A 27,095-nucleotide genomic window follows, 5' to 3' on the forward strand; every position below is an offset into this window, starting at 1 on the left:
AAAAGTGTATTAACAATGCAGAATTTCCAAGAAGGAACCTAGGACTTCTCACCATCTGTGAAATGCTCAGAACAAATCATCCCAGGGGCTGCACTGGTCCTGGGCCAAGCCCCAGCCCACCAGTGCCCTTGACCACCTCACTACCCTGTTAGCTGTAGTTATGTAGCTTTTAGGCCACTCAAAAGTCAGAAAGAAGTTTATATCCCCTACTGTGGAGATTACTTCATTAAAGCGTAATCTAAAAATTCATTAATTGCACCTTCAGCTTTCCATCACAGCAATCAACTAATTGTCACTGAAGTTCAACATGGGAATCGCTGATATGGCCTTGATGAACTTGAGCACAGCTTGTAAGGATTTTGACAATACCCAGATCAAATCCAACTGCAGCCACTAACATGTCCAATTTTCAACATGTATTTAAGCAGAGAAGGAGAGTAGGGAATACAAGATGGAGAAGAGAAAAGAGGAGAAAAATTAACCCTGGGCTATTCAGGCTGGCTTATGTAGCAAAATTCTTTCCTATTTAGTCCTGCTTCTACATAGCAGGGTACTTGCTTGACTTTGTTATGCAGACATTTCCACATAGGTAGAAAGAACTGAAAAAGCCCAAGCGTGATTTAATTTGACCACTAAATGACTAGAGAGATATCCTAGAGGCACTAGTTACACTTGTGTTGATGCAGAGCTTTATCTCAGGCCTTCGGTTCCAGTTTGGCTGGGAACCTCCCTACTGATACTGCCAGTCTGAGCTCCTTTCAGAGTAGGAAATCCCAGTTAACATGAAAGCATGAAACAAAAACCAAACCAAAACAAATAGGTACAGGATACTTTGTAAGTTGAAGAAGAAACACAAGTGCAGTGTGGGAAAACAAATGTGTAACTTTAATACCAGCAACAATGAAAAACTATATCAGCATTACATGAAAAGCAATAAATTTTGCTGAATACTTGAAAATGAAATAATTATAGGCCTAAGTAAAGGTATGAGTCATATTTTAAAAATATTTAAAATATGCCCTGCAACAAATTTGCTGAAATCTGCATAGACTCAATAGTTGAAGGCAAAACAAAACCTAACATATCAGATCATCCAATGTAAGTTTTAAAAATGCTAACATCTTAGTTGCTTTCTTAAAGAGATGATAAAGAGAATCTTCTGTATTTTTCTAATAAACTATATCTCCTTTCTTGTAAGAGTGACTGTTAGGAGAGAAAGTGCCTGTTACTGGGTTTGCAATCTGTCAAGATCTTAGTCTTATCTAGAAGGCAGGCACCTAAACCCACTGAAGAATCCAAGGAGAGCATGGAGACTGTATTAACTCAGCCACCCAAGGGCTCAGGTTTCAGAGAGAGTCCTCTTTTGTGCAAGGAATAAACTGGAGAGGGAGATAAGCAGACTCTGCTCTAAGAATCAGGGCTGATAGGGTAAGTACACTTAATAGTCACTCAGGAAAGAATGGAAGATTTTGTTTGCTTACATACACTCTCCAGAAGGAAACCTGTTGGAAAAGGAAACTATTCTAACAGGTGGCCTTACAGACCCAGCACACACTTCTCCCATCACTTACTCCCTCTTCACCACTTAGGACAACACTTTAGATTGAGCAGCCAGTAGCAGCCAAACACAGATTCTCTAAATCAGAAAACTGGACAGATTTTTAATCATCTGCTGAGTTATGCAGCTGATGTTACACCTGGAGAAGAACCATTAGAAGAGTAGAATAGCACTTCCAAGCTCCTCTGAAGAGAGTTAGCAACGTTGGATAATCATAGGACAGATAAGTACCAGTTTACCTATGAGCACAGCTGTACCTTCGTTTTCGCTCTGCTAACTATAGCCAGACACAGGAAAAGCAATTTAAAAGCCATTGTTAAACACCATGGCTTCATAAGGATCCATATATTTCTTTCACAGACGTATTTCTTCGAAGAATTTTTCTCCCAAGTCGTTTCCCAACATGAATCATGGCCAGACTACTTTTACAAAACATCTATACAAACATGCACACACACAAACTCTGGTTTTGTCTTGAAAATACTAATCCAATTCCTCTCCGAGGCCTATATGTGAACATTTATCATCTGCCCTATATTTATTTTGTAATTTAATTAAGAAATGGGTGAACACTTTTGAAGACTAAACTGTGATATCAGTTCACTTAGCTACTCAAGTGGTTTAAGGGCTCTCAAGATGCACTCTAGGTGCTCTCTTGTAGCTGCATTCCTTTTACATAATCTGCTTAAAGATAGAATAACATTTTAGTCCATACTTCTTAATACATGTGCTTACTGATTTGCCTTGAAAGAAATTCTCCATATAAAAAATGCTACAGCAAAGCAGAGTATTTGAAAAGAAAAAACACTTCCACATGTCTTCTAACTTAGCAGCCCTACATCTAAAAAAAAAAGCTTATTTCTCAGTATTACCAATATTAAATAATTTTAAAGATATTTGGAATGCATGTTTATTAAATACTTCAACACAAGCAAACTAGAGGAAATTTACATGTGAAATGTATTAATTCAAGTGAAAAGTAATTCTATGAGAGACGAGAAGTCCAGGCAGGCTAACTAAACCACAAGATATCCTGACAATTTAATAAAATGGAGCTGCAGTATTTAAAAAAGCAGTGGATCTGCCATAGAGCTTTAATCGGTTTGTACCCTGCTTCCTGCTGAGTTATTGTAAGTTAAATTATTATTTTGCCTAAATTTACACCCTTCTAAGTTGAAAACTACTTTCTTCTAGGATCTGTTTATTAGACAGTAAGAAGAGGTCTCTAATTGCAACCTCTGGAGCAAAGAAAGCCAAGTAATTCCTACATCATTTTAATTCTAGGCAAAGTTTTTTAAGCTGCTTGAGGAAAGTGGCACTAGAATATGCATCTTGCTGATCCACACAGACAATAAATACACACACACAAAATACAAATTTTATGTTGTTGGGGTCTGCTTTTCTTAATAACTACTGAGAGAATACACCCAAAAGATTAAGTAAGACAGCAGTATATTCCTGAAGCACAGAAAATTTAATCCGATCTTCATGCAAAAAGCACCCTCGTAACATGCAACTCTTTAATTAACGTTGTATTTAATAATACACTGGCTAACAACAGTAACAAAGAGTGCTTAATGAAGGTTTGTTTAGAACATGACCCTCGCGGCTGCCTCTTTATTTGCCTCTGTACTGCAGCCTTAATGATTTTTCTTTTTTTTGCCTTTGACAGCCAGTAACAAGAAACCTGCCTTCAGGACATTTCACAAAATATGTTGATTCCAGTGATGCAACATTGGTAGTTTTCATACTGTTGAGAAGCTTCACAAAGGAGAGCTTTCTAAGAAATCGTATGAGTAGTAAAAAAAACCTGTGTTAGACAAACCTATCACTCAGAAGTTTGCCATTTTTTTACTTTACCTCGCAACCCAAACTCTCTCTTCAAACATGTATTTCATCTCAGATTCGGCAGTTGCTATTGTTAAGTCTCACCATTTGTAATCCTTAAGCATATGGAAATTTAGCAATTATTGAAAAATTAATCAGCAATTTAAAATTAATCTTATTATTTTAAAACGTATTTTAAACAAAACACTTTTGCAAAACATCTACATTTTTCAATATGTAAATGGTTTCAGAGGTGTGAAGGAAATGTCTTTAATATACAGTGCTGATAAGCAACAGAAACCTGAGTTCAAAAACTTGCTTCCTTAAAAGAAGCAACAGCTGCCACACAGACACAAGTGAGATTTAAGGGGGGGGGAAAAAAGGGAAAAAAACCCTCCAAAAAGAGAACACTCCAAAATTCTGCTTCTTGTCTGTTTCATCAATTTACTCAAATGGATTTAATAGAAATAATACACAAACATTGTCTCCCCTCCTTTTTTTTTTTTTTCTCTTTTTAAGGCATTTTTTTGTTAGATCAAACTCCCTACAAAAACATTTAATAAAGGGGGGGGGGAGGGAAACTGAATTTATCTAAGAGCATTAAGCAACATTATATAAAAATAAATCACACAACTATATGCGAGTTTTCTTTAAACGGAACAACTGTAATTAATGTCAGGTCAAATAAAATTGTCAGAAATAATGCCAGTGGTTTTGAGACTGAATTTCCTTACCTTGGCCCTCTGAGGGCAGTGTTACCTAACACACGATTGGAAGCATCAGCAGACTATTTGATTAAGTCAGTAGACACTAAGTAATTGTGAAGCACTGCTGTTAGAATATTTACTTACTTTTAATTTCATTGTAAGAAATTTGCAGCACAGTTCAAAGCTACTGTATAAAATAAATGTTTAAGATAAGTAAAAAGTATATCTATCCTAATAATTTATGTCCTTCAATCTAATTGAGTGTGCAATCATACATTATGCAAGTATTTTACAAAATCTTATTGCATAGTAAAAATTTAAATGAACCTGTGATTTTTTCTAACACGCCTTAGCATTTTAAAAGGTAGTTTTATTAGAAGCCCTCTCATAAGTATTTGCTGGCAGTTCAAAGAAAAGCAGAATTTGGAACTACCACTTTCTGATTCTCTCTTACACTGTGAGACAGTGATTATTTATTTATACTAACTGTTTTCCCACAGTTCCCAGTAATGCTGAATGACATTTTGAGCACATCTGTACTTGCATTAGACAAATGAATTTTTCTAGTCCCAGCTGAGAAATAGGAAACATTTCATGCTACATGTGAGCATTGGCTTATACCACAGCCAGGCTTCCATTAAGTTTCTTGCAAATGGCAAAGTTTCTTGCAAATGGTGAGAAAGTTCAAGTGCCTTTCAGTGTCACAGCATCTCAATGATCAGCTCAGATAGAAGACTGGTCAATTTATGTCCAGCCATTTAAAGGTAGGTGGCCAGAAACCAGTGGAAACCCCACAGATGTCAACATTGTGCAGAAAGCAGTGAGCAGCCTCGGGTATGAGCTCCAGAAGTGCCTCAGCTGAGCAAGGGGGGAGGAAAGCAGGGACAACCCTCTGTCCTCCATGCCAGCCCAGATGCACTGAAGAGCTGGCAAACAGCAGATTCTTTGTTCCTGAAGCAGTACTAAGTAGTGACCAAAGAGAAGGGCTCCTACTAGGAAAGCAGATTCCTCCCAAGCAGAGGTGCAGTCAGCAGGCAGGGAGAGGACACGGAGCAGCTCTTTGTGGTTTCAGGCACACCTCTGTAGCTAAAGTGATGGGGAGGAACAATCTCTCCAATGGAAAGATTTTCCCTGCTCTTACTGTGGGGTTTTCTTCTCCCCACATTGTGAATGCAATGTACAAACATATTCCAGGATTCTAGGGTTCAAATCACCAGCCACCATGGCTTTGTCATTATGACTGGTGGAGTGAGTCATTGTCCTACCTTGTACAAATGCAGCAGCACTTCAACTCCTGTTATTTATTCAACGATTTCCTGTTGCATTAATAATCTTTTCTCTAAAACATGCAAAAAATCTAGAAGAAAGTACTCAATAACAGAGAGACAGACATACCATTATTCACACATAAATGCAGTTTTGAAATTGGACATCTACAATACCCACTCAAAATTACTGGTGTGTTTTGGCAACGCATCGAAAATAAATGTTCATTTTCATATGCATGCAAGTTTGTCCTTTTAAAAAATCCTACCAGAAATACTGAGTTAGCTGACATCCTGACAAATTGAGAATTGACCTTTAGCATGCCCATTTTGAGCCAGCAGGAAGAACAACTTGCCAGTTTCAACATCACTCTCACTTCCCCCTCATTCTTGAAGGATAAGAATTAGAACAATAAATAAATTAAATAGCAGTTGCTATTAGCACATGCTGTCTGGAATAACAGAGTCCTCTATTGCATCAGCATCTCTGAGCAACAAAGGTGATCAATATTTTCTAAATATGCTTGCTATTCAGGAATGAAAAACCAAGGTCTGTTTTCCAGAAACATTTAGAACTCTGTTCACATTTTTTAAATTTCTCTCATGCACAAGGCAATATAGGATAAAAGCCCAAAAACGCTGAACTATTTATCTGCTTTTCGGAGCAGTTTTTTATTTTTTAACAGTGTTAAGCTGTTCTTGTGTAAATGCAAAAAAGCATTTTAAATATTGTTTCACGTATTTTTTTATAGCTAAAACCTTAATGTTCTCAGTACTTCTAAATATTTATGTTTTTTATATAGCACTATCAGTATCAAGTAGTACTTTGTATAACAGAAAAAAATACTACTTTCCTTTCTTTTGCTTTTACCAAGTGCTAGTAGACCAAAGGATCTTTTTCAGGTTTTGAAAATATTTTAAGAGTAGGGCAAATATACAAATACTAATCAATAAATTACAGTGAATAAGACAGTCAGTTACAGCAGCAACAATTTAAATTCACGTACTTGGTACAAATGCATTAAATCAGATGATTAAAATACAAATGCTTTTTACATGTGGCCAAGTTGAATTAAACATCTTAATATTATCTACTTACAGCATGTTGTAAAACAGCTAACACTTGTTTACACAAGAAATTTCAAACTCCCCATTGTTTGCAAAAGAATATGGTAAGTTTGACAATAGCATTATCATTCAATTGAGTTTCTTTAACAGATACGTGTGTCATCAAAAATTATGTGACTTTTCCCCCCTTAAAACTGGTACACTTGCTAGCATGTTTTCACAAAGCAAACTGTCTCACTTTTAAAACTGGCACATTGCAATAATTTTAAAATAGCTCCTCTGAACTTTCTCCTTGTCACTAGGTGTGCTCCTAGACTCAAACCTTGCTAGGTGCCAAAAAGCCAGCACCAATACCATTCACCTACGTTTCTCCCTCAAGGCACGTCACTGAAGTCAACCTTTTTGCTTTGTTGCTTAGCCTGCATCATTTGCAAAGAATCAGCACGAGATAAGCCCAAGCATTCCTCAAAGTGCTTGAAGTGGAACACCCATTACTGCTGTACACATCAAGAGATCTCTTTGGTTGCATGAAATGCTTCATGATAGGCAGCCTTGCAGCACTACCCAGAGTAACTGAGCTTCACACCAGCAGTGATGGAACACATAAAACACCACAATTCTGGGAAGAAGAACCAACAACCCAACTAACAGGCAAAAAAGCAAGTCTCCATTTGCAGTGCTGGTGACCTCTGTCTAGGCTCAGATGCAGAAATGGGTACTCAGGCAGGAGGCAGCCACACCTGAAGTTTCAGCTAAAACTGACATAATCCAAAACTGACATCTCCCACTCTGCCACAGTGATGACAGAAGGGCACATCAAATGCTCTTGTCAGTAGTTACTGTTATCAATGACCTACAGATGCTTATTAGACTTAAGATGGAAGACACAATAAAGTGGAGTACCTTCACTTTTGGTAAGGGCTTGGTGGGAAGCACTGGTTAGGTTCATTTCAATAATATTTAAGTCAGGCTGAAACTGACCAAAAAACCCTGATACATAGTGATAACATGAAGATATGTCTGCAATCCACATCCACAAAGCACCTCAACCACTGTTTCATTTTCCACTTCTCAGTTCGGTACAGGTATCTGAACGTTAAATGTCATGTAACATTGGAGATGAAAATTCATTATTTTAAAGTTTCCATTTCTATCATCAAAGTAAGAGATCACCTGTACAACAATGCTTTCATTTAGCCTTGCTGGACTCTATGCTTGTATCCTTTCTCACATTTCTTTCACAGTATCCTGGAAACTCACCATAATCACTAAACAAGAAATAAGAAAGGATTTTAGTGAAAGAAAGAAAACTATATTCCTATGGAGCAATCCAAATTTATTTTATGTACAACTGTCAAACTGGGAAATATAAGCTATGCCTGACCAGCTCCTTGCCTTCAGAGAAATAACTGAAAATAAGATCAAGCGAAAGAGAAAATTAGTTGCTAATCTCATTCTAACCCCTAGCATACTCTATAATACTGGACAATCACCAATTGGCACTTTCTGCATAAGAAAAGCTCAGGATGCAGAAGTAGGGGTATGCAATGTACCAGGCTTGCGGCAGACAAAGCTATGTAAGAACTTGTAAAGCACCTGTCCCCCAAATGTCTGAGACTGAAATAACTACATTACTCTTTCTACGTCCACAAGTACCAAATTTGTTAAGTTGTTGCTTTGGTTGTTTTTTTTTTTTTTAAGCTCACCACACGGAGAAACCAAAAGTTTTCTTCCCTACAAGAAAAGGCTCTTTTTAGGAATAAACAACGGAGGGAGGGAAGATATTAAACTCCTGAACTAATTAACAGAAGTAAAGGAGGCGGTGGGGGACAATGATAATTAATATGTACCCTCCTCCTAACCAAATCTCCACATACATTCATTCTGTATATGCACACACAACAGCAGCATCATAAACCGTCTCAAGTTCTTGCCATTATTCAGTTCGACATCTGCACATGTTTATGCGTCTCTCCAAACAACCTCTTGAACACCCTGCTGGAGCTGTCATTTTTTTCTTCTCCCTATCTGGCAGATGGCAAGTCAACAATCGGCATCAACAGCAGCCGAATATCTCCCCCCTCCATCCGACCCCCCTAAACAGACACAATAATAACTTCTTTGTGCTTCCCCACAATGCAGCTGCTTAAACCATTTCGCTACAAGGCTGCTTTGCCTTAATAAAAAAAAAAAAAAAAAAAAAAAAAAAAAATCCCTTCTGTCAAGTCTAAAAAGCAGCATAATGTTAAGCAAGCTAAAGCCACAGCACAGCTGCAAACGGGCAGACACATTGACAGCTCCTCCCTTAACAAAGCCCTGTGAATTGAAGGGGGTTCATCTGAGGCTCACACAGTAATTAGTATAAAAAAGTCCGACAGCCTCTATTATGCTAGGAAAAAAAAACTGGACAGAACTGGGCTGCTGTTTTGCGTCAAGAGTTCTGCTGCAGAGTAGATAAATCATGTTGGGTTTTTTTCCTCTCTTTTTAAAGACAGTAATAAGGAGGATGAGAGAAGCTAATTTGAAAACTTGGACACAGTAATTGTACCATATGGTGAGCATTTATCCCTTCTGAAATACACGCTAACAGTCACTTACATGCACAGTGCTTTGTTTTACAGTTGTTATTCTCCCTACCATATTCATAAAATGGATCTGAATATCCGATACTCCAGAGAAGTTGTGTGTAATTAGCAGCAAAACTGCCTGAGCTTAATATATTGGCCTACCATAGCAATCCAATTAATTGCAGAAAATTCCATGCCCCCAAATTTAAATAGTGTCCACTTCAAGGATTTTTTTTAAATTTCTCTCAAACTGGCTAAATATCACACATAATAAAGTTCAGAGAAGTAATTTATTGACACTAATACTCCTTGATACTGTTGGCTCTAAAACACATGAGCAGAAACTATTCTTCTTCTCATCCATGCAGTATAGAGGAATTAATTCAAGAACCATCTAAGAGTAACCACAAAATATTTCAGTTCCATCATATTTGGAACAGGAGCTGTTCAGTAAATTAAAGGTGAAATGGAACTTCAACACAGGGCACGGGAGGGAGACAAAGACTTCAAATCCACTCCCTCACCTCCACCCCCATTTTCTTTCCAGATCATCCTTTGCAATATTTTTGTTAATAAAGCAAATGTTTAATTCATAAGGACCCCTGCAAAATTTGGGAAATATACCATCCAGCCCTTAGGATCTGCTTGTTCTTTAGGACATATTTCCAGCTTTTCACCCTGTTCTTACAACCAAATCATCATGGAATCAGACAAGACAAGGAACCAGTTGAGTGGAGCTGGGAAACTGTAGGTTTCTTTACATAAATAAATACTGTAGTGAAATGGGAAAATCAATAAATCTTAAGTGCTGCTTTCAGAAAATAAGAGTAGTGAGCTTCCAAGCAAGGGAAATAAAAAACAGAGTAAGAGATAAAAATTTAGTGAAAAATTAACCAGACACAAAATGAAGTCTGCAGCTGAGCACAACACACTTGCAAAGAACCAGAACGATTTCTTCCTATTAGCTTTTACCTCAGAAGACAACAACAGAATCTACTTCAGGGAAGAGAAGAATACTTTCAGTCACTCTAGTTCAGAAAGGAGGTATTGAAGAGGAGCGTTAAGTACTAGAGCGTCCCAGAACTAGGCTGAATACATCCACAGTTACTAAGAAATTTTAAGTGAGGTGAAAACTACAGGCAGAAAAAAGCTATCCTTCACTGCTAACAGGTTGACTGAAGGATTCTAAATGGAGAATTACACCCCACACCCCCAAGAAAAAACAAACAAAACAAAAAACAAAAAACCCCAAGAGTTTAAAAAAAACCTTGAAAATTTCAAGTAACTTGGCTGGATGGCAATCAAAGAAAACTGCTTACAATTCTGGTTTTAATCACAGACTTAAATAACATAAACTGACATAAGATAAACAAGACAACACTGCTTTTGAGTAGAAAAATCATGCCCATCATATGGGCTATCTTTAAGAATGTCAAGAAAATAAAATGGATGGAGACTGACACAATTTATTTCATCTTTTAAGAAAAGCTTTTATTAAGTTTAAAGAAATTAATTGTGTGAATGAAAAAAACCATGTGGTGGAACAGAACAGAAAAAGGAAATTGGGTAAAAGAAGGAAATCAAAACAGGAATACATAGTCAAATTTTCAACTTTCAATCCATGAAGCTCTACAGTTCTCTGTTAGGAACACTTTCAGTCAATATATACAATGATCTAGGGTTACCACTGCATGTACTGCAAAAAGAGTAAAACTATTTGAGTTTATTAAGAATGTGAAGAATTTCAGAGTGGCAACACTATGCCACTGAGCTGAGAAACACCAGACGAAATACAGTGAAGAATTACTTGAATTAATAAACAGTTACAGAAATAACCTGAAATGCTCACACACTGTTTAGTTTTAAATTAACCAGTAAAGAACAATTAATATACCCCTTGTTTAAGTATGCAATACTGAGAAGAAAGGGAAATATTCTCATTTGTAAAGTTACAGAATTTTACAAACACTGTAAATATTATTCCAAGATAAACAAATAAATTACAGTTTTGATAACTACATTCTTAAAAATGACAAGACAACAGAAGAGCTTCCAAGACAAAACACACACACAGAGAAATAACCAGAGTTAGAGAAAAGCAGAGTGAGGAAAGAAAGACTGGATTAGGCTCCACTTTCAAAGGAAGAACTACGACAAAAGGGTTTAACAACACAAGTGGCCAATAGCAGGGTACCAGTCATTTCACAGGAACATGTTTTCAGAAGAGTTCAAGAAAAGTTTTTCACACATTCTGTATGCACAGTCCTAGCTGAATGCTATAAATTCACCACAAAACTAGTGGTTTGCACCATGGCAATGCAGCCACTCTCCCACCAATTCAGCACCCAGTCCTACCAGCACCTTTAGAAAAAAGCCGTGACACGTTTCCAAACTTGTGTGAGCACTTTCTCTTAAAAAATTAAAATCTCACCATCAGGAAATTGGAGTAAACATTCAACATAGACATGTTCTTCCTTTAATTGCTATGCATCTTTTGTTCTAGCACAAATCTGGTACTAGCCAGGAAGTACTGATGGTGAACTGAAGTCCCAGTTCTTGGCCACTTTGGTTCACCTCAAATACAAGAACAGTAACAGTATCAGGGCAGTTCATTCGGGAAGGTGAGGACCAGCTGCAAAGAAGCATGCAGTGTATCCCACATCCCACTCCACTGCATCAGCACTGGCACCCACACAGCTGAGACAGGTCTAAAGAAAGCGCACCCCAAGAAAAAAGGTTTTGACCAGATCAAAACAATTTCAGGTCACTGTACAGCTAGTATCAACACAAAGGAAAGATGGGAGTAATTGGCTGGGGGCAAGAAACATGCAAAGGAGAAGGGGCATCAGCATGAACTTAGGCAAGATTAACTACTAATTAATGAGACTGCTGCTCTGCCTTGTGAGTGCAATTCTTGTTTTCCAGTCAAGCTAGAAAATCAGGTTCAAGTGATTCTAGCCTCTAAGATCAACTGCATCTCTAAGCAATGATGCCACAATGGTTCTGACAAACTATTAAGCCAAGAATTTCCCTAATAACAACTGCACGTTCTATACAACCAAATTCTATCCTGACATGTGTCAGAATACACTGTCATTTACTCTACACCTATATACACAGAAATTATAGATCAAAAATATGTAAACTATGCAAATCTCTGTACTCTGACAAATAACTGAAAAATCACTTAAAATGCACCATTTGAAAAGCTAGAAATAGATACTTCTACACATGAAATCATTATTACAATTTAATAATATTACAAAATCTTAGCAAATTAGAGATCCCAGTATAAATTGAAATTTTGAGTTAGCTGTGAAATATGTCCTATCCTAACAGCAGTGCTAAGAAAATAAGAACAATTTGGTCAGTAAAGGATTTTCTTAATTTACAGATTACAATTAAATTAGAAGAAGCTAAAAAAATAAAAACCCAACTAATTGATAACCTCAGAATTCTACGTATTTCTAAAAGCTTTCACTGCCTTTAATTTAATAAAACAGCTCATAACCCCCACATAAGAACTACTACACAGTTCAATTCTAATGTACATATCTTACATTAATCTTGCACGATTTTATTATATTACAATTGCAATAAATATTCAGGCAAATGAGGTATTAAAAGTCTTTTGCTTCAAGTTTTTCCAGCCTCTTAATTAAAAAAAAAGCTTGAATGAGAAGCAAAAATGCAAAATTTTCAGCCCTGCTGTTTTACTAGCACAAAATTTCTGCATCATTTTCAGTGATTTTAGAAACTTTTAAAACACAGCTATAAAATATGACCCCCAAATTCCAGCCACAAGATGAACTGAAAGATGACTGGCCTGGATAAGACATATAAATTTATCTCACCAAGCTCAGGATGAAGTTTGTTACTCTTTTTTTCACTAACAGATACATATCTTGTGGTTTCTCTGCTATTAGCATACAATTTCTTTCTAATCTAACTACTGAAAAAGGCTTAATGACTTAGCCTCCAAAACAGTCTAATAACTTACAGGATGACCTTAACTAGATCCCAGCAAACTCTACAATTAGTTTATTCAATGCAGAAGTGAAATTTTATACATGAGAAAACACTGATAATCTCCTCCTACATCTGGCTTTTCTGAAATTCTGATTATACATACAATAATTAACTGGCACCAAATATTTAACATTTGTGACACCAAAATAATAGGGACCAATAAGAAACTGTAATTTTCAAAAAAATATATTTGCATTTCTATTGAATTAAGTAAACAAATTTGATACGCTTTTAGTGACTTTTTTCCCTCTAGAAAATAAACAGCACAATTCTCTAATTAACAAAAATGAAATGGAAACTTACAACACTGACTTGAAAATCCTTGTGAAAGTCTGTACTGGTGATGTCACAAATGCTGTCACATCTGAGCAGGTATTGTCTGTAGAAGGTTCAGAAATGTCCATTTTAATCAAAGCATTTATTAGAGGTAGTTGTGAGTTTCGCTTTTATTTTAACGGATTAAAGAATTCCTTAAGAATCATGGTTGAAACTCTCTTTTAAAGTAATAAATTAGGTAAAATCTAAATAGCTGAAATACGAGAATCTGATCTGTAAGGGATATAAAAACTTATGTAAGAGTGAGGGCAAATCCATACTGTAAGCTTCCTTCAGCCTTTAATAATGATGTTTTCATTACACTGATGTAACACTTATATTTTCTAATTTGCTTAAAATGAACTACAAATTATCTCCTCAGAGTACTAAAACACCAGAGATAAAGTACTACAAGACAGAAAACACAATTTCTCCAAGCTTGCAGTTATTTTGAAATTAAATATTTTAACTTCATGATACTTGAAGGCCAGTAATATCTTTCATTTCTCCCCACTGCAAAACACTATTAAACAATTATTTTTCTTATGTCAAATCCTTACATGACTGGCCCAAACCCCAGAGACAGAGATGGGGACTCTTAATCACCTGGATGCAAGTTTTAATTGTCTGGAAAAAACCTTGTCCTCCTCTCTTTTTTCCCTATGCTATTTGTGAACATGGCACTGTCAAAAGGACCAAGCTGTACTATGGGAATGGATTTGAGCTGTGTAGGTGCCCAAAGAACCCTTAAACATTCATCTCCCTATTTAGAGCCTAACTAGATGCTTAAGCTTCTTATGAGGCAAGTCATTTACATTCTGTAATAATTTCTGTATGTCCCCAGTAAGACTAACCAAACAAAGAAAGAAGCCTTTCCAATAAAGACTTAAGAGTGAGAAAAACTTGGGTACAGAACTTCTTAAAAGATCTTTTAGAGTTTCATGTCTGTGACATAAGAACTGGAACAAATGACAACCGAATAAAGCTACGCTTTTATTTCAAATTTCAAAGAGGGGGGAAGAAAAAATCTCATGCCAGAATGAGGTATGAGGACATATGGCCAGTCTATCACCTGACTACCAACAGCACTACTAAAGCTGCCACATGTTTGTTAATCCCAAGAGGTAAAACGCTGCTTTGTCTTCCGGGAGTTGTGCTGCAGATGAGCGCCCGTTATGATGCTGATGCATTTTTCTATGCTGACGTTCACCAGGGAATACAGGTTCCACATCAGGGAGAAGTGACACAAATTTTTCATCCCCTCTAAGAGTCTTCCATATTTCTGCTTACACAGGAGTGTGCACTCAAGAACATCAAGCATCAGCAGCACAGCTGAAACAGTTTTAACAAAAGATTTTCTTCTGGATTTCTACAGTTTAATTCAGTTAAATTTTTTATCTTGACCATTTAATTTAGGTATATTAGGCATATTTAGTCTGAATAGTTAAGAATATTGAGTTTTCAGCAACAGCTTGGTCTTGTAACAGCAGATAAAATTTTGGTAGGGAATGACTGAAAGTTCGTGATACGATTATTCATCTACAGACAGTAACCTCTCTTCATACAATCCATGATTAAGGGGAGAAACATTTCCCAGATATCTGGCCATTCTCTAATGTACTTACCATTTCTGTAAGGGGCAGAAGAAGGGGACATCAAGGGATCAGTGATCAGTAAGCTACAGAAAAACTCCAGCCCTCTAAAGATGCTGAAATAAACCTGTTTTTTCAGACTCCCCTAGTTCCACCAAAACCTCTCTGTGTATTCCAGATGAAAGTTTTCACTAGATATGTAGCAGGATGCTTTGCCCTGAAAAAACTGATCCACTTGGTCTGGAGTCTGGTCAGAAGACAAAGCAATGCAAGCTCTCTGTGGGAGCTACTGGTGGCACCATAGTGGTATTTTTTGGTGTTGAATAAACGAAAAGGCTGGCCTGGCTTACCAGCTTCAAACACACATTTGTCCCTTTGAAGTAAGACTTGACAGCTGCTAAACTGACCTGGAGGCCTATGACTGGCAGCCAACTTCTTTATGCTATGAAAATCCAGTCTACTTTCATACAAGTTACATTCTTCCACAGCCTTTTCTTGCAGTGGAGTTTCTCCTGTGGAGTTTGGGACACCTCTCTACAGTTATTTCCCAGGCACTGAGGGAAAGAGGAAGAAGTATTCATGACTGGAGTGTGGTGAGATATATCAAAACCTCTACTTAATGTTTCTATTGCTAGCTTTAATATAATTGCTTAAAAAGAATTGCTTTAATATAGTGCACTATACCATTTACGTTATACTATAGTTGACTAGTATTTTTTAGCTTTTACACTGTGTAGTAATTCTGATTAAGATCTTCTATCTGTTCATTTGTCATAATAAATAATTCATCTTTTATAAATATATCTGATTTGCCATCATTAAAACCTGCAGGATTAAGTGATTTAATCGCACCTCTGTAATTCCTTAAATTTAAACTGCTGACAATATCTGAGGCTAAGGAAGGATTTACCTTCATTTAAACCCCTTTCTGTGAAGGAGTTTAAAAACACAAGGGAGTTCTGCCTGCACCCCAGACTCAAATAAAGGGCTTCTCTAATGAAGTTTGTCTAAGCCTTCTACTCCCCCTGCAACAACACGTCAGCTGATCCAGCTGAGAAGAAACACTTCCTCCTCCTACTCCTCGTTCCAGTCCTGCTGCCCAGTGGTCTTCATTGTCTGATTTGCCACTTGCGCAGCTCACTAGCCCAACAGGTAAAAAAAAGAGCAGGTGGAGCAAGGCAGAAATCAGACAGCTTTCTGCAAGATCAGATAACTGACCCCATCAGCTGGCAAATCCTATTCCTTCTGAATTCATCACAAGGTATCAAGGGGTCTATGTTCCAGGCAGTGTCTACCTGAACTTCTCCCTTCATTAGCAGTGTACCATTTGATCTGATTAGATATAAAAATTAAAACATCCTTTAGATACTGTTTTCAAAACCTCCCTCTCTCCATGACACAGTGGATGGACATCTGTCTAAAGGACCTGGTTATGTGAGTAACAAGTGGGAGGGCTGTATGTGTATCTACTGTTGATTGTACAAGCACCCAAGCAGACACAAACAGCTTCTTGTTGCCCCTCTCTTTGTAAAGGGATGGTCCTGCTGTGCCATTTCATCTTTCATGCAAGCTTGCTCCTTAGGTGAAAGTGCAAAAATAGTAACACTCCTGCTTCCACTTAAGGAAAAAAATTAACAGTGACTTACACAACACCTTTAGCTCCCTACGTCTGTAATTGTGCCACCACAAAGAGAACAGTAGTATTCTGAGCCCAAGAACACAAAGAGCACTACAGAAAGTGCCTTTACAGTGACTTTAAAGAACTCCGTTTGCTTAACATGTCAAAACAATATTATAAGAAATTATTTCATTACCATAAATCAGTACCTTTGCTTAGAAAAATGCAAGGACCTAATGGGCTTAACAATACAATGAGAAAACAGAAAAACACAGGAAGGGAGGTATGCAGACACTCCACATTCAGTAAGAGAGCTCTTTCCATGGTACTGAGTAGGAAAGTGCCAAATTGGTGGCAAAAGCAGTACCCAGCTATGAAACACACCAGAAACTACAATAATTTTATCTTTTAATACTGATGCAGTGTTTCTCAAACAGCATGTCAGGAGGGACTTCAGCAAAGAGCAACTGGATTTTTACTGTTTCATTTAAATAACACTCTGAGCAAGTCTTGGACAAATTCTCACCAAATTTACATTTCAGTGCTAATCTGAGTATCTCATGTGCAAATCTGTATGGGGCATTTTATGATTTTTATTCATGGCATATATTTTAAGATGAACAGGAACATCTCATCAGTTCAGTATGGACTCTTCAAAAAAAAAACTAGGTGACAGAATTTTCTCCCATTATGCAGGTACTGGCAAAAAACTATTTGGTTTTTTAAATGCTTATCTTCCAAAATGCATGCTGTCTTGACACGATCAAAATATTCTCCTTAGTATTTTTCAATCTTTCTCCTAATCATCCCCATCTTGGTTCTGAATACAACTGGATTCAACCTTCAGTCACAGAGCTCCATTACTCTTTAAGCTGTTGAATTCAAGAGCTCCTTTACATTTCTGCACTAAGGTTCTTTCTCATGCAAGGCAATCCCATATTCCTCAATAACCACACAGGCTCTCAGAATCTCAAGTTCTAAAGGCATTCTCTCCAAAGCTGAAAATATTATCATTTTTCTTCTATATTTTCTTCTCTCTGGGATGTAAATATTCATTTAAATATTAAATATTAAAAGAGAAACTGGAATGGAACCATGATTCCCATTCCCTATGCTAATTTACTTCTCTGTATTCTTACTCTGCATCTTGAAAAGCTTCAAGGAAACCATTTTCTGCATTACTTGCCTAGGAACTATCAAGAATTGCAAGCATTTAAGAACCCAAACATTTTTTTTCACACAATAGGTTTCAAATTTTTTCAGTTCACAGAACGCTAACATTTTTCAGCAGAAACACACAGCATCCTAAATATCAAAAGAAGTTCTGTGTCCAGTGCTTATACTCTGGACAAGTTGGCTAGTTTTTTCTCAGTAACCTGTTGTAGAGTCTTCCAAAGTAGTCCACAGATCCCCCTGAATCTGCAAACAGGATGAAAACTACTTTATTATTACTTGCAGTGATTATTGTTTTTAAAATAATATGACTCCTCAAGTGTAAGATTCTCCCTTTCCCAGCTGCACGAGTGGGTTTAGCACTGGGGTGGAAGAAAGCTGCCCAATTAAATCGGATATGCAAATATTCATCATTAACAGAAAAATATAGGTAAAAATAACAAAAACAGGTATTAAAAAGGCAAAGACTTACCTCAAAAGACCTTACAAACAGGCAGAATACTAATGAAAATACTGAAGTCAGAAAAAATGGCTGCCATAACAAAGAAAGAAAATAAAGTCATTCTCCCTTCCTAGCCCTCCCCCCTTGCCACCTGCCAAGGTCCACTTGGATGTCTTAATAGAAGAGTTAAAAGGTGGTTATAGGGAAAACACCAGGATGAAGCATGAAAAGCTGCCTAAATGAAAATGAAAGATGATAAAATATGTCAGCATAAAAAAGAGAGAGTCAGAAGGTCTCCCAGCAATCAAGGCTGGCATCATTTTCATACAACATCTTCCTCAATGACCTGGACAGTGGTGTGACCTGTGACATCTCACAGCTTACAGATGATACTACACTGTAGCTAGTAGTCAAATGCCACATCTATGGCACAGGAGAACAGAAGGATCTGATCTCACAAAATTGAGTGGGCAAAGATGAAAAATGAACATCAGGTACATAAATGTGAGGCAATATATCTAGGAAAAAATAATACAAACTATGCCTAACAATGTTTACTTCAGAATAATAAATTATACTTCAGTTGAGTCCTGGATTCATCACTAACAGCTCCATGAAATTGTAAGTTCATGTCAACAACAGGCAAAAACACCTGACAAAACATTGGGCATGTGAGAAAGGATACTGAGAACAAGAGAAAGGATGTTGTTTTGCTGATACAGAAAACAGTGCTGTGCCCACATCTTCATTACCTTGCACAGTTTTGTCTCCAAGTCTCAAGAAGAATATAACTGAATTATGAGAAATCACAAAGAAAGGAAATCACAATGATCCAGGCATTAGAACAGCCACCTTTTCTAAGAGAAGATGAAAGACAGGAGCTCTTTCGTTTGGAGAGGAGAAGGTTGAAGTTTCCAAAACTGTGAAGGCAGGAGGTAAGTGCAGAACTGCTGTGCACCAAATCTACAGTGCAATAGTTACATGTCCATAGATAATGCCATCTAACGTTACTAATGCAACAGTTCTGGACACTAGGAAAGTGCAAGGGGAATGAGAGGCAAGAAAAGAGCCAAACTTGGAAGCTCTCTCTAAACAGCACATCCTCTGCCACCGCAGCAGACAGAATGCTGAGCTGGATGGACCACTGGTACAACTCAGTTGGCTCTTTCTCATGGGATGCTCACTTCAAAAAAGGTTTCCTGGTTTGAAAGTCAAACTGCATTGCAACAATTTCTTCTCTCTGTGTGCACATGAAGAACACATCATATTATCACTTCTCTTTTCTTATTTAGCCTCAGCAATAGCAATTCTTCCAGGCTATACTATATATAGGTCCCTAAATCATTGATCTCTCTCATTGCTGATCTCTATATAATAGTCTTTATAATCTTGAACTTCAGCCTCAGAAATGGATGCATTTGTCCAGCTAAGACCTTAATTGCTCAATGGAGCAGAAAGACGCATCTTACAGGTTCTATCACGGTTTATGCATGCATGTGTTTTCCTTCTTCACAACACTGAGATATAATTAATGTCCAGTTTGTCATCCATGGTACCTACTGGACATTTCTCTGAAGAGCTTCTTACCTAGCCACTCATTCTCCATTTACTTCTTTCTAAAGTATGCACTCTAGAATGCATGTCAAACTTGCTCCCCCTGAACAGCTTCCAGCTCTTCACACAAACCAGGTCTCCACATTAGCAGTACCATTGAGAATTCTAACCTCAGCCTCCAGCACACCTGCAGTCCTTCTCATTTTGGAGACACCTCAAAATATTAATAACAATTCTAATTGTCATTACTCTCCACATCAATGAAAGTACTGCTTAGGCAGAAGTCAGGAAACAGCCTAACAAAATTCTGCTCCATATTTACTTCTATTTTGATATGGAACCTTTAATAATTAGTCAGCACTCTCTTCTAACAGTTTTGCTCTTAGAAGCAAACCTCACAGCTGTTTCATCCAATCTAGGAATCCCTTTTTCCTTATGAAAACATAATTCATAGAATATCAGAAGCCTGAATAAATCCAAGATAGAATATTCAAAGTCTCTAACCTATACACAAAGACCACTACCTTGTCAGTAAGAGGAAATTTGATGAGTTTCATACAAATTAACCTTGCCAAATACACAGTGATTCAGCTGATTTTCTAAATGTTCATGGTCTACATGTTGTAGAACTCTCCCTTCAGTTAAACTGATGTTAAGCATTTTGCCATATTAAAAAACATTTTGTTTGAACGTAACAAACATTAAGAGCAATCCAAATAATTTTCCCAGTGTTATTTATTAATTACTGTGTATGTCACCCATAAATTTTATCATCAATGATTTTGTGTTTGTTTTCCAAAGTACTGAACCTGTCAGAGAGCCAGCTGTAAAACTAATCACTGCTGAATACAAGAGTATCAGCACACACATTCATCTCCCAAATTTTTAGTCATACTTTCCAGTTTGACTTTGGGTTATATAAAATTAAGAAGGAAAAAACATGGAATCCATCTTAGTCTCATAAAATTATGAACAAAAAAAAAAAAAAAAGAATCCAGTTTAGCCTCAAAAGAAGTAAATGATTTACTAAAGGTCTTATTCCTTTGTGTACAACAGGCCATATGACTGATCTTTAACTCTGACATTAAAGTAACATAGTAAGTGTGTTCCAGAATAATAGTGTAATTAATTAAAAATGCCTACTGCAAATATAAAAGAAAAACACCTTCAAATATTCAACAAATACCACCTTGCCACAACTATTGTTATCTGCTGCTGCCAATCAGTACTGCTGTGGCTGTACAAAGACTCCAGTGCACCAGACTGTCGCTAATTATGTATATTCAAGTGATTAGCAAGCACTTGTTGCCTTGTTCACACCACCCTCCAAACAGCAGCCTTTGAGAGGAGAATAGACTGTAAATTTATTGAGAGAACACTGTTAATCCTTTGGGGAGAATGTAAATGTAAACAGGACTACTCTACATCAAGGTGCTTTGACAACAAAAATCATCTGCATAAACACATGCTCAACAACAAACAGGTGTTCTATTTCACAACTAGCGCCCATTTGATGCTTTCAAGTAAGCATTATGCACAAACTGTTAGAAGTACTTTGAAACCAGCTGCAATTACTATAATTAGCTGTTTTCCTACACTTTGGTGGGTTTTTTTCCTATACCTGTGCAGTATTGTGTTGGTTGCAATCTGTAAACCAAAGTGAAGCTAAGGTTCTAGCCTCCTGCTTAAAATTTGCTATCCTCTTAGTTCAGAACCCCTATGCTAAGTTCATACTTATCATTAAAGGGCCACCAGTTAAAAGATGATGTTGGCATTAAATAACTTAACAGGCCTACAATTGTCAGGTCACTCATCTAACACTCATCATCAACAGGAAAACAAGGACGATTGCCAAAATAGCACCATGAAAACAGTAAACCTTCAATGTTCAGGAGTACCCTTTTTCACAGAAATGTCCCTAGGAACACACAAGATTTACTTTTTAATAACAAGTATTTTACTTCTAGCTCTATCAAACAATGGGTGGTGAAAATTCTTGCTTGTAGACAGCTGCTCATTCTAATACGTTCCAAGTAAGTGTTTTGGTCAGAGTGCACATGCTTCCTTCTGCTTAATGAATATAAAATACTTACAAAGCACCTCTACCTCTTTTTTAATTTTATTAATATTATGTATTCAAGCATTTTTCTAGTCCATCTCAGCCTTTCATGGCATCTACACAGCTTAGTTTTCAGCAACTGCAAATGCTTCATCACAGTGATGCACTTCTTGGTGACTCCAAGACGAACAAGTCTAGTGGCCTTCTCCAAAGTCAAACTCTAATGCGCTAATTCCATAAGCCTGGCAGTGTGACCTATAGATAGCTAAAATCCAACTCCCCCACCTCAGAATTTGCCAAATTTTAACCACTGAACTCAATAATTTCATATTCAGCACCTGCTGAGAGATTTTATTTTTTTGGTCCACAAATGAAAAGCGTAACAAGCTTAGACTAGGACTTCTCAGGGAGTAAGAACATTACCAGGAGGAAGGGCTACAGATGATAAATACATAGTACTAAAAGAAGGACAGGCAACAGAAAGAAAGAGACTCCTTTACCATTGGTGAAACAGGCAGGAAAATCTACGATTGGCATAAGAAAATTTGCAACACAGCACTTTTCCAAGACCTGGAGACAGTCTACTGTTGACCAGTTTACTTGACATCCTTCAACAGCATTAAAATGTACCTGAGGTCCTTCTAACACTTTTTCCATGTGTAACAGAAGACTTTTGTGTTTTTGGACATCCACACTGGGTGATTAGGAGAGCTCTATATATTTTTAACCACCATTACTTTCTTCTCATCAACTTCTACTCAGCTGGAAATTATACAAATTCTTCAGTTGCGTTGAGCCAGCCAAGCAATACACACTGTATTCATAGAATTTATTCCCTAAGAGGCCAAAAGAATGACCAAAAAGATTAATAAAAAGTTGTAATATTACAAAATGTCAAAAAAAAAAAAAAAAAAAAAAAAAGGCAGGAAGCATTGTCTAGAAAATTCCAGGAAAAGCTAATTTTTTTGGGCTTCTTCCAGAGACAGCATCCTTTGTGAAGCCCAAACAGAGGCTAGCAAACCAATAGGTACTCTCATTTCCTCTATTAGCTCTTATGGCAAAGATGTACATAGTGAACCCAACAATTTCCATTGTACAAGCAATCCCCACAATGACACGGACAATTTGTTTTTTCTGCTGCTTCTTTCTTAACAACCAGAGAAATCTGGTAAGTCACAAAAACAAAAAAAAAAAGGATGACTGTATCTACAGGTTGTATATTCAAATACGAAGAAACACAAGATTCAGTTACTTTAAGCTCTAACACTAACAGCTCTAACGTTGTTTTGTATTGGTCATCTTCATGATTCATGTTCTTAGCTCTCACTGCATAATAATCCAAAATCAAATTTCAAAATACAGCAGCACCCAGCCACTAAAAAAATGCAAATGCTGCATATCATCAACACCACCATTCATCCACCCTGCAGTAAAGTCAAAGGAGTTAGACTTCTTTTTGCAAAGGGATATCTTTTTTATGCCAGTTGAATTCCCTGAACCAATGCTGCTTGCTTAGATGAAGACTGCTGCTACACCAGAAGACGTAGCTGAAATGCACATGCAAAGGTCAACTTCTTTGCCCTTCTAGGGAGAGACAGACATTAGCTTAGCTAATTTCAGTGTATCACAATCTCTCCATCTCATCACATGAACTGATACGTAATAGTTTAAGCGAAATCTCCTGATTTTGTAGTAAAACGTGCTAAGAGTTATTATTTTGTTACAGAATTTCTGATGGGAACAGTAACTTCTACTGTCACACCATGAAGAGATTAGAAGGGGGAATAGCTGTGAAATGCTTCAACAGCTCCAAGCAGATACACAAGTATGGTTCTGCTATTTTATTGTCTAGTAACTCAGCTATACGCTAAATAGAAAATACAACTATAAGGGTGTTCACTACTCATTCATATGACCACACGAAGTTACACGCATACACATCCGCTTTCGGTTTGTTTATTTAAGACTCTTTGTGAGACTCAAAGGCAACTAATTAGGAGAAATAGTGTATTGAATTCCAGCATAAGGAGGAGGTTAGTGTCTGGTTTCCCATTTACATACACAAGTATGTAGTGTTTCTGTGTTTCAAGTAAAAGTTATGAGAGAGACCTGAAGAAGAGTATATAACAGAAGTCACTATCAGCATTTGTAAAAATGTACATTATTTGTTAAAAATATTAAAGCTTTACAATCAGCATTCTGAAAAATCTGTGCTTGTGTTTACATTTACTTTAATACAGGATATAAATTTAGGCATGTATATGAGATCAATATGGCAACATTCTAAAAATGCTTTGAAATTTCTAGCTTTAAGTGCATCAGTCAAAGAAGAAAATAAAAATAATAGACATGGACTCCAGAGAAGAAAGAAACATAATTTTAACAGGAGATAATTCTGAGCCTTACAGCATTACAGTTATCTTGGATTTACTGTTTTATTATGTTCTTCTCTTTAAAAAACCTTTTCCATGAATGCTGCATCCAGATTTTTAATTTTTTGCATGTATTCTGATGAAAGAATCCTAGAAACAGAGTTGGGCAGATGAAAAGGACTGAAATTTTTGGATCAAGCTAAAAGTTCTTAGCTAACATTCCTAAAAAGTCCCATATCAGACTAATGTTTCAAGATTATATTCTTCCTGCAAAACAGTATACTGTGATTACACATGCATTAGATCTGAGGTCAGATGTGACTGCTGGATTTCTGCAGGAAGACTGAGGAACTTCAGGGAGAACCAGCTACTCTTTCCAAAAGCTCAGGTAAGCAAGCAGGGTGAAATCTGAAGGGGACAATCAGTCCTCCCTTTCAGGATTCTATGACTAATTTGTTAGCTCCCATCCATTAGGAACGAAAAGATGACTAGCATGAGCCAACATACCACACCTACACAGCCCTTGTATCTATTTCTCACATTATTTTGAAGTCTCCCTGTTTAAGAGAACTAACTTACAATGACAGAGAAATTATGGTATTTATCAGTATGCTGAAGAAAGCATGAGGAATCTAACAATGTTCAACATCCTCCAAATGAAATAATGTAGCCCACAGTTGTAGCCTGTAAGTTTTGTTAGCTAAACTTTAGCCAAAAGTTTTAATGAGTTTAATTGTCGGTAAGAAAGGGAAAACCTCTCTTCAGAAAGTCCCCCTTTTGTGGCAAGGGCTCCATACAGGCTGTATACATCACTGTCTATTGCAAAAATCAAACATTTAGGGCTGCTATGATAGGAGATGCAAAGCAACAGAGGAGCTGCAGCTCCCAGACTGGGTGTCAGAGCTAGCTAAGAGGCCTAGCTAATGGAAGCAGTCAGACACCCCCCCCACCCCCCCACCCCCAGTTTCAGAAATAACTAGCAGTGAACAAAGGAGCAACTAAAAAGGCTGCCAGAAACAACCTGGCAGGGACAATGCAACGTTCAAATCAAACACTCCAGAGCACCAAAGCCTGCACAAGGGTGACCACTAAAGCTGTTACTGTTCACACAGCCCTGGCAACTGGGACCAGTGAACTACCCTGTCCATGAGGCAGGGCACCAACAAAGCAAACAAAGCACAACTCAAGGAACAGGAATAGTGGTAGGCTACTTTGGCATGGCTTCATAGTTGTTTTGGGTTATGGCTACTGCCAACATGTTTGGGGCATGGTTATTGATACTGTTAACTATATTACCAATAGTTCAGACTTCCCAAACAGATCTTTCACTTTCACTCCTTTTAATTATTTTCTGCAATGGGGAAAGCGTTGCTTACAGACCAGCTAGAAAATATAATTTAGTGTCTTGGTAAGAAATTAAGTTAGTGACATTTAAGTGTTTCTGTAAAGATCCTTCAAACACCTAACAGCATCCCTCCTCACAGACCCAGCTTCTAGAAAGAATACACTCTCCCTACAAGAACATGTGCTGTAAGTCGTGTTCTCTGGCTGCCTCCATACTTGACATTCCTCCTAACTTCCTGGAAAAAAAAATCTCCAAAACAAACAAGCATAAGCTTACAGAAAACATACATAGCCTCTGAAACACTTTCTCAGTGGATTGGGTGACAGTACTCCAATCAACTGGTTTGTTGTTTAACAAAGAGAGCGCTACTTGTACAAATACTTTAAAAAAGTACACTTTCAAAAGCACTTTGTTAAACAGGGCCATATTATAAATAAATCACTGTAATACATTTACACCTAAGGCGGACTGTACAAAATTTTCTTGCACCAAAACACCCACAGCAGAGCAAGCATATTGTGATGGAGATCAGAGTCCCCTGCACCACTCTAACCACAGTAGGGCAACTCTTTTTAAGCTGCCTTTGTGGTGCTCACTGTCACAGCCCCAAGGCAACGCAAAGCAGTTCCTCCTCTTCTATCCCGTTCCCAGCACGGGCAGGGGCTGTGAGTGGCCTTGGGAGCAGCGCTTGGGGCTGATGTCATGCTGGAGGCTGCAGGGAGAAACAGTACCAGGGAGTGTCAAACCCTGGCACTGTGTAGGGGATCAGCACAGGGGGCAGGTTGGAAATCTGGCCTGGGACCAGCGAGACTTTAGATCACGATTTCACTCGAGAAGGCAGCTGGAGCAATAAACACAACGTTCGCTTCTGTTCCACGGGATGTCTCAAATGTAAACATTCACTCTATAGCTGAATTCCCAGTTTACATTACACCAAGCACAAAGAAGAAGAAATGCAAATAGCTGACCTCTAGTAAGGCTAATAAATCTCTAAGTGTTGATTCCCAAATACTTTCAGATAATTCCCTTCCCCACTTCCACAAAATACCTTTGGAGTGACATCACTACGGTTTTAAACAGTAAACTACATTTATGACCCTGAGAAGTTAAACAGAAGGAAGAAACAATGAATGAGATCATCCGAGGAGAGGGGGGATGTTTCTTTTCACAAATTACTGCCACTTTCTTTTTTCCCTTTTTTTTTTTAATTTTTACTTTAAAAAAAATTTGCATCCTAAAGCTTTTCTCAGTCTCTCCATTATGTAACAGTTCTTTAGGAAACAGCCAGCTACCCTGACAACTGGGATGTTTTGCCAGAGTGGCTTTGTCTAAATCCTAAAGCAGTACTTGGCTATGCACTGAGCCCAGTGCCTGCCTGTGATCTGAATGCCAATTAAGAGTGCTGCCCTTCTTGTCTGACAAGTCAGAGACTTAAAGGTCCATCTGAGGTCAGCAAGCTGTCTGGGCTACTTCTGTGAGCTTACGAGACTAAGAAACACAGCCAACAACATGGTCCTTTCCTTTAAGTGTCACACTGGGCAAAGAGCATTTCATGTACAATTGTCATTGCATTTTATTTAAAGCAGAAAGAAAAATATTCATGT

The 27,095-nt window shown here is 37.5% G+C and overlaps 1 protein-coding gene across 2 annotated transcripts in view; it reads right to left on the reverse strand.

Annotated features, from left to right (window-relative positions):
- The window catches only part of AKT3 (AKT serine/threonine kinase 3), a 150,422-nt gene that overhangs the window by 71,336 nt on the left and 51,991 nt on the right, over positions 1-27,095 (reverse strand). The gene's annotated exons all lie outside the window — the stretch shown is intronic.

The sequence above is a fragment of the Coloeus monedula genome, assembly GCF_965178545.1.
Source record: "Coloeus monedula genome assembly, chromosome: 2".
NCBI classification, from domain to species: Eukaryota; Metazoa; Chordata; class Aves; order Passeriformes; family Corvidae; genus Coloeus; species Coloeus monedula.